This window comes from Wolffia australiana, chromosome 6, assembly GCF_029677425.1.
Source record: "Wolffia australiana isolate 7733 chromosome 6, ASM2967742v1".
NCBI classification, from domain to species: Eukaryota; Viridiplantae; Streptophyta; class Magnoliopsida; order Alismatales; family Araceae; genus Wolffia; species Wolffia australiana.
The window spans coordinates 15,812,201-15,822,195 of record NC_135840.1 but is presented as its reverse complement, the minus strand read 5'-3'; the positions used below and the strand labels follow the sequence as shown (position 1 = coordinate 15,822,195).

General features: G+C 45.7%; 1 non-coding gene across 1 annotated transcript; it reads right to left on the bottom strand.

Moving 5' to 3' along the window:
• Positions 1 to 1,306: 1,306 nt before the first annotated feature.
• On the bottom strand, positions 1,307 to 1,410 carry LOC144705056 (small nucleolar RNA R71). Its single transcript, XR_013581959.1, has one exon. It is a non-coding gene; the product is annotated as a small nucleolar RNA R71 (small nucleolar RNA).
• Positions 1,411 to 9,995: the final 8,585 nt, after the last annotated feature.

Below are 9,995 nucleotides of genomic sequence, written 5' to 3'. Positions count from 1 at the left end.
CTACACCCTCAACTCCTCTGACCTTTTACCAAGCGTTCCTGCATCCTATCATTAGTCGAGCCGCCGTTTGCTCTCCTGCGCCTCTCCATCACACCTGCTCCGACTGCCGCAATTGTTGACGACCCTGCATGACGAACCCCGCACCGACGAGGTACGCTGTCCTCTTCCACCGCTCGTTTTATTATCCTTTGTAGTATAATTTCATCTTGACTCCACCACACTCGAACAAGGTAGATGAGAGAGGTAATTGAGAGAAATTTTGAAACAACTGAGCATCTTAACGGTACAGACGACTCCGACCATTATGTGCGAGCCTACGAATTGATTCCGTCCGGCTGTAGATGTCCTCGTCAGTCTGACGAGGTTCGAGAGGCCACCGTCGTCATCACCCGGTGACCCCATCCAAGCGCGGAGCTCGGCACCTCCCTCGAGTTGGAGCATGCACGTACGACACGTATGATGCATTTCATCGTAGTTACATCAACCCAATTAGGGTATTATCCGTCGGACGATGACACCGTTGACGTCCGACATCACTACCTAGGTACCGAGCCATCACCCTCTGTACCAACCGAACGATCCCCCAGACGATGTCCGGCATCAAATTGGTATCAGAGCATCGTCTCAATACCCGTCCAGATGACGACCCAATTGTCATCCAGCATCACGCCGTTGTCGGGGAGCAAGGTGTTATAATTAGTGGATTTATCATTTCACCTTTAAATTTATCTCTTTTTATTTAAGGGTGACTATCACCCTTAACCAAATTACTAACCATTTTTTTAGCTTATGGATTTGACAAGAGCTCAAGGATCATAGAAAGCTTTCAACGAAGACCTTGCATCACTACATCAGAAAGAAGTCTCACAAGAGGTTACCTCTACCCCTCCCTCTAAAGATCTTTGCCAAGGTAAAATGACTGATAGTGAGGGACTTCAATTTCCTATGGAAAATAAAACCCTTAAAGAATCTTACAAACCAACTAGGAGTAAGGAAACTACTAAAATCCATGCACCCTTAGGACTTAATTTTTTTTAAAATTGACATTGGTTTTCGAAATTCTTTACCTACCTTTAATGGATTACCCTCGGAAGATGTTTTATCATACCTTGATGAGTTTACTGAAAAATGTTCCATCTATCAACTCCATGGAATCTCCTCGAAAGTTTTGATGATGAAATATTTTTTGCTAACCCTCAAAGATAGAGCTAAGGAATGGTTTAGGAACTTGGGGATCACTTTCAAATCATGGGAAGAAATTGAAAACTGCCTATTGAATAAGTTCTACTCTCTTGGAAATACCAATTCTCTTAGAAAAAAGATTCTACTTTTCTAACAAGGAGAGGAGACCTTTAATGAGGCTTGGGAGAGATTTAAGGATCTAATTCGAAGGTGCCCTCATCATAGAATGACCATAAATCACGTAGCTCAAATATTTTATGAGGGGATAAATGATATAGCTAGAACCATGCTAGATAATAGATGTAATGGAAGTTTCCTGGATACAAGATGTCAAGCCAATCATCAGCGAGAACTATGATCCATTGCCGTTCGACGAATTGAAGGGTGACACGTGGTGGCGAATAAAAGAGTTTAAAATATACTTAAAAATTATATTGATTAAAATAAAAGCCTAAAATACATTTAAGTATATATTTAGACTTAGAAAATCATATCTTTCAAAATTTAATGTCGCACAATTCCAAAAAAATCATGTTCTTTCACAAAAATTATATTCTTTTAGAATATATTGGCTAAAAAATCCCAAAGAACACACAAAATATGTAGAAAATTCAGGACTTCATTCTAAAAATAGATTTAATAATTCTAAGCTTGATAACATGCAAATATGAGTGATCTAATACAAATAGACATGTAAATATGATCATATTAAATTACTAAATATGCATGTTATCAGATATCCTTGTGGTTGCATGGTAGTGCCTATGGGTTTTTATTCTTGTGGAAACCTCCTGGGATCTCTTCATGTCTATGACTTAGAAATGTCTTCATACAACTAATAATATGAATTTTAAATGCTTAATATAACCATATCTACCTGAAAATGATTTTATATGCACGCTATCAAGACTATAATAATAAAATTCATTTTTAAATAATATTTTAATGCTTTAAATGTCTAATTATTTTGAACGATTATTCTGACATCAAATTCTTAAAGAACATAATTTTTTGAGTGAAAGAACATAATTTTTAATCTAAATTTCATTCTGAAATAACATGAAAGTGACAAAGTCAAAATACAATTTTTCTGACATCAAATTTTTCTGACATAATTGTTTGACATCAAGACTTGCATAATTTTTTGGCATCATATTTGAACACATCCTTTCTAAAATTTTAATTAATTAATATAATTTTTTGGAAATTAGTGGCTCTTTGAATTTTCTGAATTTGGAGGAGATAGAAAATTGGAGGGTTGATAATGATCCAAATTCAAGTTGCAAATTCTGACGAACCAATTGGAGATGCATGCAGTAAGATTGAGTCCCGGATTTTTGTAAAAAGTATCTTTGAACTTATCTCCTAGAGAGGCTGATTGAAAGAGAGTGAGGTTTGGAAGTGTTGGGTTTTTGCCATGGTTCATCCATAAAAACATGATTACATGGATGCACAGTCGTGTTAATTGACTCAAAACTGATCTCTGAAAACATACAACAAATGTACCTTGTGGGGAACTTGTTCCACCATTGACTTTGTTACTCTAAGATCAATGTGAAGCCATTCACGAGCCTGGCCTCTAGAAGTAGTCATGCGATCACTTGGCACGTGGATCTCCACATCTTTTGCTTACACCCTCCTTGAAAATCTTGAAGATCTTCTTACCATGAAGACACTCTCCTTGGTTGAGTGGAGAAGAGAGTGGAGAAAAGGGGTCTAAATTCTGGCTGGCTAAGGTTCTTAAAATGAGTGCCCCTTCCCTATTTATATTTTACTTAAGTTTTTCTAAAAAACCCATATATTCACCAATCCCTTATGGTCTTATGCGTGTGACCCTCTAGGCACAATTATCATTCTTGTTAATAACTTTAGCGGCCAAATAACAATTATTGATCAACCTTGCAATTATTTATATCAACATATAGATTAATTACCTAAGGATCAATTTTAACCCAATCATTAGGTTAAGTTTTCAGCCCATGGGTTGCCAAGCTACATCTCGTGCTCTAGAAGATACCGAGTAGTGTCGAACTCTCTCATTGAACCTTTACCATCATCAATTACCATCTATGTATAATCCATCATCCACGCGAGACTCTTGAAGGACATAGGGTATGGTTTATCGCCAAACCCTAATACATCATTCGATTAGTACTGATGCATAACAGGGATCATTGGAGAACTCCTCCAATATCCTAATTACCCTGGCCTGGAATTTTCTGCATCATCTTCCTTGAGTCAATCTCCTCTTATACCAAGGGCGGATGATCCTGTCTTGAACACTCAATCATCTCAGTAAGCTTCTTCCTACATCTGTGTTATTACTTATTTGAATCCCAACATTAGAGGTTCGTAAGTCATAGTCAAAATGTAGTCGTCCATTCACGAGATGTCCTTGGTGTCTCCGGTTAGTGAAACACTTATACAACCGTGACATGAACCAACCTGATTGACGTTTAGGTATAATATCATTCAGGGATTTGTACACATCAATTCAGTGAACTCTTTATCTGAAGAGCACCCGCTATATGTCCTTAGTGTCCCCACACTATAGCCACATGATCAGTTATATTTATCGTATAAGTAGGATCATTTATTACAATTGTATCTAGATAATTCGATGTCCATCTCCATTATCCATCAAAAAGGATTAGTGATCACTGTATTATTATCTCATCATAATTCACTAGGTCATTGCACGTATTCATGGAATTCATTATAAACATCGCATGGAATACTAATGAACATCATTCAATGGAGTTAAATATACATGGTGGTGTGATTGGCTTGACGGCCACATAATATCCATCATTATGTGTCTTCCATGTTTCCTTCGGCACACAGTGTACATGACTCTTATGAGGTAACAAGATGCCCCTTTCACTACTCTTTCGTGATGTGATGTTGATGCAGGACAGCTTGGGAAAAGGACGACTGTGGGTAGGACGATGACGGGTGGAGAATACTGGACGGTTAGGATCGATGGATAAAAAAGACCACAGAATTCCACGCGAATGAATTCAGAACTTAAAACCGATGAAATACTGGTGGTGCAGTCCCGTTCCTCGTTGAGGGCGGGAGTACTGTCTTCAACCACCGCGATGATGCCGAAGCACCAAATCCAATACTCATATTCACATTGCGGAGGAAACTCACGATAGAGAGAGAATTTTAGGAAATCCAAATCAAATCAAATCTGTTAGCGGTGGAGGATTCTCGGGGAATACTGGACGAAGAACAAGTCGACACCAAAGAGTTCAGGCGTACCTCGGCACTGTAGTGCGTGAAGAGATTGCGGGGAATTCTGATCGCGTCAAGACTGGACGACTGCGGGCGTTGAACCGCCCATTGGACGAGAGGGTCTGGGCGTCCGGGTGTTGTGCGGCCCTAGCAGAAGACAAGACGGATGAGTGCGGACATGGGCAAGACAGGCGCACGCGGGCAGGCTTGGGACGGATGGTCCTAGGGCGGCCTTGGGGCGGCCCTAGGCGGGCGGCCTGGTGTGGCCTAGGCCGACCCTGGGCAGGCGGTCTAGGGCGGCCTTGGACGGCCCTGGGCGGGCAGTCTGGGGTGGCCTTTGGGCGGCCCTGGGCGGCCAGCCAAGGGTGGCCTAGGGCGGCCCTGGGCGTGCAGCCTGGGGTGGCCTAGGGTGCCCCTAGGCTGGCGGCCTGCGGTGGCCTAGGGCGGCCCGGGTGGGCAGCTTGGGGCGGCCTTTGGGCGGCCCTGGGCGGGCAGCCTGGGGTGGCCTTGGGTGGCCCTGGGCGGGCAGCCTGGGCGCCCTTGGATGGCCCTGGGCGGATGTCCTGGGGCGGCCAAGGGCGACTTTGGGTGGGACGGCATGGGGCAGTCCTGCGCGGCAGCCCTAGGCGGCCAAGGGTGGGCAGCCTTGGCAGTCCTAGGCGAGGGTAGAGAGGGGAAGAGAGAAGAGAGACAAGAGGGAAGGAGAGAAAGAGAGAGAGATGGAGAGGAAGGTGGCCGGCGACGCAAGGCGGCGGCGGCGGTGGTAGGGTTGAAGAAGGGATAGGGGAGGCTGGGTAGTCCTCCAAGAAGAGTTAAAAACAAACTCAATTCTTGAATAATGACTGCCTAACTGTTTCTTGAAACAACGGCCTATACATATAGGCCTTGGAGGAAAGAAAATACAATCTAAAAATTAAAGACGAGGGACGTGATTCGTGTCACGTCAAGGGGCAGTTGTTGATCTGCCTTTGGCGACGTGTCACGATTCGTGAAGGGACGTGCATGCGTGGAGACATGTGTGGAGATGTGCGTGGGGATGGCGGCATGCCTTCGGCAGTCGTGTTGCTTTCAGATGACGGTGGTGGCATGTCCGTAGCGGAGGCGTTGACTTTGGTTGACCGTGGTGACGCGTCCGGTGTCGATGCTTTGGCGTCGTCGCCACCACATGTTAGAGGTTCCCATTTACAAGGATGCTTCGCTCATGTTTTTCCATTTTTGCTTGAGTTGTATCATGCTTCTCACAACTATTTTAATTTCTGCAAAAGAGCATGTTCTAGTGGGGCACGAATGCGTTAGACAAATATAATTTCAATTTGCCCCTTTTTATGGTATAAACAAACTAAAGCTATTTGCTTTTTATGATTGATGCATGAATTAATTTCTATTAAAAACTATGTAGAGTGCATGGAGGTATATCTACAGGAATAGTTAGGAGTGATGGTAATGTTCTATTTTTAGATGTATATACTTTTTCAAAAATAGAAGATACTCGTCAAATTTTCAATGACCCCGTCATTTGAAAGGGAATAAAAGGAGGCCAACCTTGGTCACTTTGAAAATAGATACAACCTTAGAACCTAAATAGTATCCCACCCATTTTATACTCCACCACCCCTAGAGACAGTTCCAAAGACATGACATCGAAGAGGGTTAGATTGGCCTTTCCTTCGAGCTCAGGGCATATTGGTGTTCCTTCAATGGGACATCAGCTTGAAATATTTTGTTTTACATTTTCTAAGATAGATTTTAATCTTTTCCTCAATTTTTTGTCTTTTTTTCTTATTTTGTGTTCCCCCTTATTTTTTAATTTTTCCATTTTGGCAACTATATATCTGTTTGTTAGTCTATATGTCTATCTATCTATATATATCTAAATATATATCGATAGATCTATCAGTCCATCTATATATCTACCTATCTATCCATCCCCCAGTCTATCTACTCATCTATCTATCTATGTGGGCTATCCATCCATCCATCTATCTAAGTGGCTATCTATCTATCTATGTGGCTATCCATTTGTCTATATATGTGGTAATCTATCTATCTATATACTGATATTCCAAAATTTTGGTGTTTTAAATAATGATTTTTAGACTTTGTTTATCTTATCAATGTGTGAGGATTTGAGATTATTCAACAAATAAAATTACCTCACTAACCTAGGGTAAGTAAGGGTCAAACCACAAGGAGCAGGTATTTTAGCTTAATTTCTATTTCAATTCAATCAATAGTTGTTTTAAGATTTAACAGATTTAAGATTTCAAATTTTTTAGAGTAAGAACAAAGATTTAATTATCTTAAAAATAAATTTAAAAATTCAAAAGTTGAATTATTATCTCAGATAGATCTGGTCTTAGTCTAACTCCAGTTCTATTTGAGGTGCGCGTCGAGCACTACGCGTAGCGACGCGCGGCTGTGCGCTACGCGCGTAGCGGCACCCGGCGCTGTGCGTGTCACAGTGCGCGGCCGTGCGCTGTGCGTAGCGGCATCCGGCGCTGCGCGTAGCGGCGCCTGGCACTGCGCGTGAGCCGCGTCCAGCGTTGCGCGAGAGCGGCGCTCGGCGCTGCACGTAGCGGCGCCCGGCGCTGCGCTTGGGCGGCGCCCGGCGCTGCACGTAGCGGCGCCCGATGCTACACTTGAGCGGCGCTCGGCATTGCGCGTAGCGGTGCCGGGCGCTGCGCTGCAATACAAGTATCTAATACTTTGTTGAAATTTCAACAAAGTCTTAGATTTACTTGTATGCACATCGTCGTCGAACGCATCACCACGATCAACCGGAGTCAACACGCCTGCTATGGACCCGACGACGAAGTCTACCCGCCACAGTCAACCAGAGTCAACACCAAAGTCCGTCTGACGCAACCGTCGACTAGCACGTCTCCACCCGCGCACGTCCCTACGCATGTCATGTCACGACGCCAAAGGCAGATCCACAACTACCCTTTGGCGTGACACGGCGCACATCTTTACTTTCTCGTCAATTTCTGTTTCCTCCAAGGCCAATATATTGGCCATTGTTTTCAAGAAACAGTAGGCAGTCATAATTTCAAGAATTGAGTTTTGTTCAACTCTTCTTAGAGGACTGCCCAGCCTCCCCTATCCCTCTTAACCCTAGGCGTCGCCACCACCGCCGCAGCCGCCGCCTCGCGACGTTGGCCTTCCATTCTCACTTCCATCCCTCTTCACTCTCCTTTTCCCTCCCTCCTCTTTCTTTTCTCTCTCTTTCTTCACGCCCAGATCGCCCAACAGGGCAGTCCCTGGTCGCCCTAGGCAGCCCTGCCAAGGCCGCCCAACAGGGCATCCCCGCCAAGGCCGTCGAGGGATGCCCCCAGGTCGCCCTCAGGCAGCCCGCCAAGGCTGCCCCAGGACATCCCCAGGTTGCCCCAAGGCAGCCCTGCCAAGGCCGCCCAGGGACGCCCCCAGGCCGCCCCAACAGGGCAGCCCTTGGCCGTCCCTTGTAGCCCAGCCAGAGCCACCCAAGAACGCCCAGGGCCGCCCTCAGGCAGCCCCACCAAGGCCGCCCAACAGGGCAGCCCCAGGCCGGCCCAGGCAGCCCCACCAAGGCCGCCCAAGGACGCCCCTAGGCCGCCCCAACAGGGCAGCCCTTGGCTGCCCCTGGTAGCCCCGCCAAGGCCGCCCTCAGGCAACCCCGCCAAGGCCACCCAATAGGGCAGCCCCAGGCCGCTCTAGGCAGCCCCGCCAAGGCCGCCCACGGGCGCCCCTGGGTCACCCCAGGCAGCCCCGCCAAGAGCGCCCAAGGATGCCCCAAGACGCCCCCAGGCAGCCCCGCCAAGGCCGCCCACGGGCACCCCCGGGGCACCCCAGGCAGCCCCGCCAAGGCCGCCCAAGGATGCCCCAAGACGCCCCCAGGGCAGCCCCGCCAAGGGCGCCCCCAGGCTGCCCCTACAGGGCAGCCCTAGGCCACCGCCCAGAGCGCCCCAAGCTGCCGGTCGTTGTCAACGATGTCCGATGCTTCGAGCTGCGCGCGCTACGCGCACTCCAGGTGCATTGCGCGCCCTCTGTGCACTCCACGTGCGCGTCGGCGCTCTGCGCGCTCAGCGCCCGCGCACTGCTGCGCGCACTCCGTGCGCTCTGCGCACCCTACGCGCGCTTCGAGCTGCGCGGGTAGTCGCCTACGCCTGACTCTGCGACAACAACACCTACTCACTACCAGGGTCGTTCAATGCCCGGAACGCCCAGAATCTTCCTCGTCCAGTGGGCCACTCAACGCCCGGATTCGCCCAGCCTCGTCACAATGAGAATTTCTTGCATCCTCTTCACGCACTACGATGCCGAGCTACGCCTGAAGTCTTTGGTGTCGAAAGTGTTCTCCGTCCAGTATTTTCTCGAGAAGTTTCCACCGCCGTCAGAATTAGATTTGGTTTGGGTTTCCCACTTTCTCTCTCTTTCGAGTGTTTCTTCGTGACGCGAATTCAGATATTGATTTCGGTGCTTAGGCATCGTCGCGGTGGGTGAAGATAGTACTCCCACTCTCGACGAGGGTCGGAGCTGCACCACCAGTTTTTTCATCGGTTTTAAAGTCTGAATCTGACCGCGTGTATTTCTGTGGCTATTTTATCCCTCCCTAGAAGCCCGTCTATTACCCTATACCCGTCATCATCCATCCGTTTTATGCATTTGACTTGGTTCATTTTTATGCATAACTGCCATTTTGGCTTTGTCCAGGCGCCCTCCTGATGCATAGCTGATCTTTGACTTGATCCAGGCGCCCTTCTTGATCCATAACTGATTTTTTTGACTTGGTCTTGGCGCCTTCCTTGATCCATGTATATTATCTCCAACTAAGTATTTGTACTTATTTAAACAAAGATGAGATCTAATCCACTTGATTCTATGAATCAAGTGGGGTTAGTCAAAAGAAACATATATTAAATAGTAATACATAAAAAACTCATCATTATATATGCTTAAATAATGACAAAATTATATTTATCATATACCCCCCAACTTAGATCATTACTAGTCCCATAGTAATGAAACACAAATAAAGATAAATGATGATCATCCATTGACTCATTGTTTTTTATAGCTCTTCCTTTTAGCTCATCAAAAGAAGTCCTTTGTCAATTGAACATGGTCAGCTTTCAGAGAAATTCCCAAAAGATATATTTCAGCCTTAACCAAAACTAAATGCACTTCTGATCTATGAAATACATATAAGTACATATATATGGAATAAGGTTGAGTTAACACCCCAAGCGCATTACTGAACAGGGCGTGGAGAGCAGTGCTAGTATTTTCTCTTTACTGACGGCTATAATACAATCGGCTCAAGCATATGGGAGACAGCTTTTCCACTTTTCTTTTATTGCTCATTTTTCTGCATTTTTGTCCTTTTTGGGATGACATATCAACTTTTGTGCAGCTTTTCTTTATTTCTAAATTTTTAGTGGCGCTTATCCACCACCCATATGCTGTCCTTAGTAGATCGGCAGCTTATTTCCCCAAAGAGGTTTTGTATCCCTCTATAGCTTAGGGAGCTTCACTCACATCAATATTTAATACTGCCTTTGAGTCAACACTAGCCCTTCTCTCCACTAAAGCGAAAA